Below are 9,050 nucleotides of genomic sequence, written 5' to 3'. Positions count from 1 at the left end.
GCATAGTGATGGAGATGAAGAAAGAGAAGAGGGAAGAAGATGAAGAAAGGTAAAATAAATCAAGTGTTGGTGGTTCATTATTATAAGTTTTACTAAGATCTACGGGCGGACAATTTACAGTGTTGGTCCATCTCGTAATTTTTTTTGTCTAATAGCCTAGTGACTATAAATTCCACCTTAAAGGTCTAGTAGCCATGCGACCTTCGTATCAACTGAACAAAGCTCACAAGGACAAATTCTTCACGACGAGTGCTGAACAAAATTGGTTCTGAAGCCCCATGTTTTAAATCTATAAAGTTTTGATGATAACAATAAGTATTAAATGAACAATTGGTAGTACTAATTTCTCAAACTAGTGTGCAGGACCGTTATTAGTAACCTCTGATAACCACAGCTCTGAAATTGGCAAACAAGTTCAGAAGCAGACTCAGAAGCAATGTCATTTGGTTCTGAATCATTCTGCCTCTGAAAGCTAGTCATTCAGAAGCAACATGACTTCAGAAGATAACCATGAACTGTGTGCCTGAGAAGTCTCTTTCATGTCAGCTAAATCAGAGAACGTTGGAGCCAAGCTACAAGGACCTTACTCAAGATTGGTTTAAGATATTCAAATGAACAAGCAAGTTGTTTAACCTTATTCCACTGTTGTGAAATTTAGAAGTCAAACTGTGAAAGTTTCTCTGTTTGGTATAAACACCTTCTGCCGTGACAAAGTAGAGAAACCTCACTACCACTTTGGTCTGCAAACGTTGCTTTCACCTCAGACTGCAAAGATAATGTTATCTGGGCAAATTGATCTTTGCTCAACGGTCATAATTTACTGGAGCGTCATCTTGGACTATATATATTCACTTCATCCTTGAAGAACATACACACGCGCACGCTCTTTTGAACACTCAAACTGTCAATACAAACTCTCATCCTCTGAACCTTGAATCTCAGTTTTATTCAAAGTACTTTGAAGTCTTTTAGTACTCATTGTATTTGTTATTAAGGTTCTTTCAAGAGTATTGTATTAACTCTAAATCTGATATACTTTATTTAAGTTTGAGAAGTCTCTTGCTGTGTGCTTGAGCATTGTGTAGAAGTCTCTTGCTGAGTGCTTCAACAATTGTAATCTTGTGTGATTATAGTAAAATCCATTGGAAGTGCAAGGGGACTGGACTACTCTCGTTTTGTGAGAGGAACCAGTATAAATCTGTTGTGTGCTTTCTCTTCCTCTTATCTCCTTTATTGTGTTTACTTGTTTTATCCGCTGCTATCTTATTTGAGTTGAAAACTTTTAAAAAGTTTTTAACTTATCTAAAACACAATTCAACCCCCCCTTCTTGTGTTTTCATACCTTCAGTGCTAGCAACACACTCTTTAACACACACATCGCAACACACTTTCTTTTATTGGTTAAAATTTATATGTGTCCCATAAAATTTATATGGGACCCACATTTTTTATGGAACCCATATGAATTTTAACCGGTAAAAGAGAATGTTGAAATGTGTGTTAAATAGTGTGTTCATAACACTATATTACGGCTCTGTTTGGTATGAGTCGTATGACCAATGATTTTATCACATAAGCTATCATCAATAAGCTAACAGTAATCAACTATCAGCAATAACTTATCAGCTATCAGTCATAAGCTATCAACAATCAGCTAAAAGTTATCCGTCATCAACTATAAACTATCGGTCATTAACTATATTTTACCAAACAAATTCATATTAAAAATCTCAATTTCACATTAAGCTAATAGAGTTTGTAATAAACAAAATTGTTGGAGGGTAATTTGGTCATAAGACAGTAATCTCTACGCATTATACATATGCATAATATTGAGAGGCTCTTGATATTATTTTTTTGTATTTAATAATTTTAATTTATTTTAATATTGTATTATCGGTAAAAAGTTTTCACTGATATATCTTTGTTGAAAAAATTATGGGATACAAAGGTTGATTACCTTATCAAAAATGTTTTTTTTTTTTTTTTTCAATTACGGGTTACGGCAAAATATAACTCATTACTGCCTACTCCCTCTATTCTTTTTTTTTTTTGTGTTAAATTATAAGGGTAAAAAACAAAACTTATTTATTTCAAGAATTGTTTGTTTTTAATTTTTATTATAATGAAATTAAATGCTAATTGCATTTAATTTGCGCTCCCAAAAAATAATAACAAATGAAAATGATTTTTATGAAACTTATTTCTCGAAAGAAAAATAATTCTTTATAATTCTCTATTAATAGCACCAAAAATAAAAATCCTTAATTTTACAGATTTTTCTCTTTTGTTTTGTAAATCTTTATTACTGAATAGCGATTCAATGTTCTTTTAAAAAAACAGATTAATATATTTGAAATTAAGAAATTTATAATAGATGGAGTACTTTGTAAAAAAAATAAAATATATGGATTAAATTTTTTCTTTGGGTTTTCGTTCTTGAGAGATTTAGATATTTTATCAATTTGACTAATCATGGTGGGTTATTTTTAATTTGTTTACATTCCCTCAAGTTAAATAAAAGTAAGGAGAATGTTAACATGTGCACCAAGGACATATATTACGGAAACAAAAATAGAAAGTATTAAATGTTGAAGCATTAAATTTTAACTTTTTAAGCATTAAATTTTTGTATCATTAAATATTAAATTTCTATATTAAGATACCTTAACATGTGCCTTATATGCACATGTTAACAACACCCTATAAAAGTAAATGCAAAGCCGAGTGAGTCCCGACAAGAGAATAGGAGTTTCCCATTCCAACCCCATTATCGTTCATTAATGCCACTGCACAGAGAAAGAGAGAAAAATAAAGATAGGAAAAAGTAGGTTATGCTCTATAAAAATAGGTTATTCTCTATAAAGTCCGGATACGTGACACGATATCGATACGATATTAATATGGAAAAATTTTCAAAATTTCCGATAAGATAGGTTGGGATGCATTATTTAAAAATTAAATTTAAAATTAAATATATAAATGCACAATATATAAACATAACTAAAATCGATAATAATAAAAAAATTAACATTCAAATTACTCAAAATGAGCAAACAAGTGACATTTACATATCTTAAGTTAAGTACTACCCAAAAAAGGGGGTGAGATGGATAGCTCAACTGATTAAGCTAGTTGAGCTAAGGGGTAAGGAGTTGAAGGTTCAGCGTTCAAGTATCGGCAAGGAGAAAAACTAACATTACTATCCCAAAAAAATATCATTAGTACTACCAAAAAAAGACATAGTTGATAACACCATACTCTAACATTCAATATTTAATAGGAAACACGAATTGTATCAGTCTTCCGATACTTTTTCGATACGTGTATCGAAGAAGTATCCAACACGTATCGATTATATTGTTTTTTTTAAAATAATGTTAACTGCCGATATTTCTCCGAGTATCGGTATCGAGTATGTATCGGACACGATACTTCATCATTTTTTGAGTATCGGGGCTTCAGTATCAAGTGGTTTCACCCTCCTCTTGATCGCAATTGTAGGGGATCAAACAGTGGTCATATGTACCAAGTTCAGCGTCAATCACCATTGGACCAACTAATAATTTGTGGTACTAGTTAAACTTATTAATAAAGATTTTTTTTTAACCATATAAAGATGGCAGCGTCTATTATACACCCCCAAAAATGGGGGTTTACGGTGCACCCAGCCTTTTTTACTGCGGTCCCACCTCAATTTAATATCCGATTATTTTAAGTAATAATACAAGATTACGTTTATGCCCTTTTGAATTGATTTACTAACCACCTCCTTCTATTTCTCCTTCACATGACAAGAACAACATCAAATTCTTCACAACACCATCTTAATTTCTCCACTTCCTGCTACCATCCTAATTTCTTTCTTCTGTACTCTCATTACATCTTTTTGGTGAATTTTCTCCACTTCCATCTCCTATTTCACAACCCTCCTTAAATTTTGATTTTCAATTTTAAACTAAACAAATTCAATCTCAATCTGAATCCAACTCCATCAATTCCGATTCTTCATCTCTTCAAGGAAATCTCCGGTTCCAAATTTCATTCATAGAACAAGCAAGAAGAAGCTTTGGATCTTCCTATCCACCATTTCCAAGACGCGATTTTAACTTCATCCACCAGTTTTCAATCCAAAACAATATGAAAATGTTGTTAGATTCTTGATTCTATGCTTAAAACTTGAATTTTTGGTGTTAAAATGCCCTAAAATCGTGTATTGCAGATATGGGTTTCATGGGTTTTAACCGGGTCGTTTTGACCCGTCTGGAGGTTGAATGAGAGTTAAAAAAAATGCAGAAAAAAAAAAAGAAAGAGTTTTTATAAAAAAAAAACGAAAAAAAAATGTTTTTCCTAAGCAGGATTCGAACTAGAGACCTGGGTTTGGATGTTAGTGAGAAATTCCACTAAGCTGTCCTTACTTTATTTGTAAATTTATGATTCTACTAATATATATTACTTAATAAAGTGCTGTAACCGCATTAACTAAGAGATTAAAATTAATTAATTGCTATGCAGTTGTCATTTAAAAGTCATGATTAAGAATTTGTATTAAGAACAAATGGAGAGATCCAATTATCCAAATGGGTGAGTGACACGCAACAATAAGTTTTGAAACGATATTTTGGCATCGAAATTAATGCGTTCTTTGTTTTGACTAATCGCATTATAAAATACTTATTTTACACCTAGGAATTCTAATTAAATGATGACCACCGCTAATTCCATTATAAAATATACTTATTTAGACCTAGAAATTCAAATTAGACGATGACTACCACTAATCCCATTATAAAAATCATAATTTAGACATTCGAATTAGACGATGATTATGCCTAATCCCACTATAAAATACTTAATTTATACCTTACAATTCAAATTAGACAATGACTACCACTAATCCATCATAAAATACTTACTTTAGACCTATGAATTCAAATTAGACGATGACTATGACTAAACGCATTATAAAATAGTTACTTTAGACCTAGGAATTCAAATTAGACGATGACTATCACTAATCCATTATAAAATACTTACTTTAGATCTACGAATTCAAATTATACGATGACTATAACTAAACACATTATAAAATAGTTACTTTAGACCTAGGAATTCAAATTAGACGATGGCTATCACTCATCGATTATAAGATATTTACTTTAGACCTACAAATTCAAATCAGACGATTACTACCATTATAAAATAGTTACTTTAGACCTAGGAATTCAAATTAGACAATGGTTATGACTAATCACATTATAAAATACTTATTTTAGACGTAGGAATTCTAATTAGACGATGACTACCGCTAATCCCATTATAAAATATACTTACTTTAGACCTAGAAATTCAAATTATACGATGACTACCACTAATCCCATTATAAAAAATCATAATTTAGACATTCGAATTCGAATTAGACGATGATTATGCCTAATCACACTATAAAATACTTAATTTATACCTTACAATTCAAATTAGACGATGACTACCACTAATCCATCATAAAATACTTACTTTAGACCCATGAATTCAAATTAGACGATGACTACAACTAATCCCATTATAAAAATCATAATCTAGACATTCGAATTCGAATTAGACGATGGTTACGACTATTCTTCAAGGGCATGTAACAATTGTTTAAACAAATAAAACAAAAGGGTTGTGCCTGATCGCATTCTAAAATGCTTAATTTATATCTAGGAATTCAAATTAGACGATGACTACTACTAATTCCATTATAAATACATACTTTAGAAGTTCAAATCCAAACTAGACGATGATTACGACTATTCTTCAAGGGCATATAACAATTGTTTACACAAATAAAAAAAAGAGTTACGACTAATCACATTCTAAAATGCTTAATTTATATCTAGGAATTTAAATTAGACGATGACTACCACTAATTCCATTATAAATACATACTTTAGAAGTTGAAATTCAAATTAGACGATGGTTATGACTATTCTTCAAGGGCATGTAACAATTCTTTAAACAATTGTTTAACTCTTCTATTTGAAAAATCAAATTCTAAAATGCTTAATTTCGACCCTCGAATTCAACTTAGGCGATGTTCATGCTTAATCGCACTATAAAATATTTAATTTAGATCATCGAATTCAAATTAGACATTGCATATGCATAATCGCACAATAAAATACTTACTTTAGACCTAGGAATTCAAATTAGACGATGACTACGACTAATGCATTATAAAATACTTACTTTAGACCTAGGAATTCAAATTAGATGATGACTACGACTAATCCATTATAAAATACTTACTTTAGAATTAGAAATTCAATACTTACTTTAGACCTAGGAATTCAAATTAGACGATGACTACGACTAATCCATTATAAAATGCTTAATTTATATCTAGGAATTTAAATTAGACGATGACTACCACTAATTCCATTATAAATACATACTTTAGAAGTTGAAATTCAAATTAGACGATGGTTATGACTATTCTTCTATTTGAAAAATCAAATTCTAAAATGCTTAATTTCGACCCTCGAATTCAACTTAGGCGATGTTCATGCTTAATCGCACTATAAAATATTTAATTTAGATCATCGAATTCAAATTAGACATTGCATATGCATAATCGCACAATAAAATACTTACTTTAGACCTAGGAATTCAAATTAGACGATGACTACGACTAATGCATTATAAAATATTCACTTTAGACCTAGGAATTCAAATTAGATGATGACTACGACTAATCCATTATAAAATACTTTAGAATTAGAAATTCAAATTAGACGATGACTACCACCAATCCATTATAAAATACTTACTTTAGACCTGAGAATTCAAATTAGACGATGATTACCACTAATCCATTATAAAATACTTCCTTTAGACCTTAAAATTCAAATTAGACAATGGTTACGACTAATCGCATTATAAAATACTTACTTTAGACATTGAAATTCAAATTAGACAATAGTTACGACTAATCGCATTATAAAATACTTACTTTAGACATTGGAATTCAAATTAGACGATATTTACGACTAATCGCATTATAAAATACTTACTTTAGACCTAACAATTCAAATTAGACGATGATTACTACTAATCCATTATAAAAAACTTACTTTAGACCTGGAAATTCAAATTAGACAGTGACTACACCAATCCATTATAAAATACTTACTTTAGACCTAGGAATTCAAATTAGACAATGATTACCACTAATCCATTATAAAAATACTTACTTTAGACTTAGGAATTCAAATTAGATGATGACTACCACCAATCCATTATAAAATACTTACTTTAGACCTATGAATTCAAATTAGACGATGACTACCACCAATCCATTATAAAATACTTACTTTAGACCTAGGAATTCAAATTAGATGATGATTACCATTAATCCATTATAAAATACTTACTTTAGACCTTGTAATTCAAATTAGACGATGATTACTACTAGTCCATTATAAAATACGTAATTTAGACTAAAACTACATATCTTGACCGGATATTTCAAATTTTATCAATCCGACCGTTTAATATCACCTAATTTTATCAATCGGACCGTTTAATATCAAATCGGTGAAAATACTGAGTGACTGGTTCAATGCCAAATAAGATTATTTAGGACACATTAACTAATAAGAGATTAAAATTAATTGTTATGTAGTGCGTCACTCACCCATTTTGATAATTGAATCTCTCGTTTTGTTCTTAATACAAGTTCTTAATCATCACTTTTAAATGACAACTACATAGCAATTAATTTTAATCTCTTAGTTAATATGGTTACAACATTAAGTATTAAGTAATATATACACCTAGAATCCTAAACTTTCAAATAAAGTAAGGATAGTCCAATGGAAATGCACGCTAATAGCTATGCTAATGTCCCCGGTTCGACTCTTGCTTGGAACAAGGATTTTTTTTTTATGCATTTTTTTAAATAAAAAAACTCTTCTTCAACCTCTAGACGGGTCAAAACGACCCGGTTAGAACCCACGAAACCCATATATGAAAATACGCGATTTTAGTGCATTTTAACACCAAAAATACAAGTTTTAAGCATAGAATCATGAATCTAACAACATTTTCATATTGTTTTGGATTGAAAACTCGTGGATGAAGTTATAAAATCGTGTCTTGGAAATGGTGGATAGGAAGATCCAAAGCTTCTCCTTGCTTGTTCTATCAATGGAATTTGAAACTTTTAGTTATAGCTTTTTTTCCTTGGAAATGGTTTTTTACTGGCTTGCAAATCTTTGCCTTGTTGTAGCTTTTTTTGTTGCTATTTCCTTGTTTATCTGCTGTTCTTGTTCTTGGTTTTAGTGGGTTTGGTTTAGGAGAGATGTGAAAGTGAGAAGGAGAAGGAGAAGGGCAAAAACGTAATCACATAAAACTTTTCAATTTTTTTTCTTTTCAATATTCAGTGGGCCCATGGTAAAACAGTGAAAAAGTGGGGGTGTAGCAGGGGGTGTATGCTAACTGGGTGCATAATAGATGCTGCCTATAAAGATATTTTATCTTAAAACTTGTGTATTTCAATATCTTGTAAAATGTTTAACCGAATATCTTGTAAAAAGTTTTAGTCAAAAAAATCTTGTAAAAAGTTATGTTTTCAATATTTTTTTTTATGATTAACAAGTGCCTTTATACACTGTTTAGCATGACCTTTATTAATTCCGACTCCTGCATATAAAATGCGATATCATTATCAGCTGGGATAAATTCATGAGGACTTAACTATATTAAATTTAATATATACTTCTATTTAAAATTATAAGTCGTTTTGACTATTTTATATAAATTAAGAAATGTAATTAATTTTGTGTAAAAATAAAAGAAGAAATTATTTCACAAAACAATTCTTTATTAAAGTTATGAGAAATATAAATTAAAGAATTGAAGGAAGATAAAATAATAAAAAATTAAGGGTATAATAAAAAAATTCATTGAATGCTTTATTAGTATTTTAAAGCGACTTATATTTTGAATTTTTTTCTTCTTAAAACGACGTATAATTTAGAACGAAGAAAGTAAAAACTTTATTTGTA

The sequence above is a fragment of the Trifolium pratense genome, linkage group LG1 (assembly GCF_020283565.1).
Source record: "Trifolium pratense cultivar HEN17-A07 linkage group LG1, ARS_RC_1.1, whole genome shotgun sequence".
Taxonomy (NCBI): domain Eukaryota; kingdom Viridiplantae; phylum Streptophyta; class Magnoliopsida; order Fabales; family Fabaceae; genus Trifolium; species Trifolium pratense.
This window is presented reverse-complemented; position numbering follows the sequence as displayed.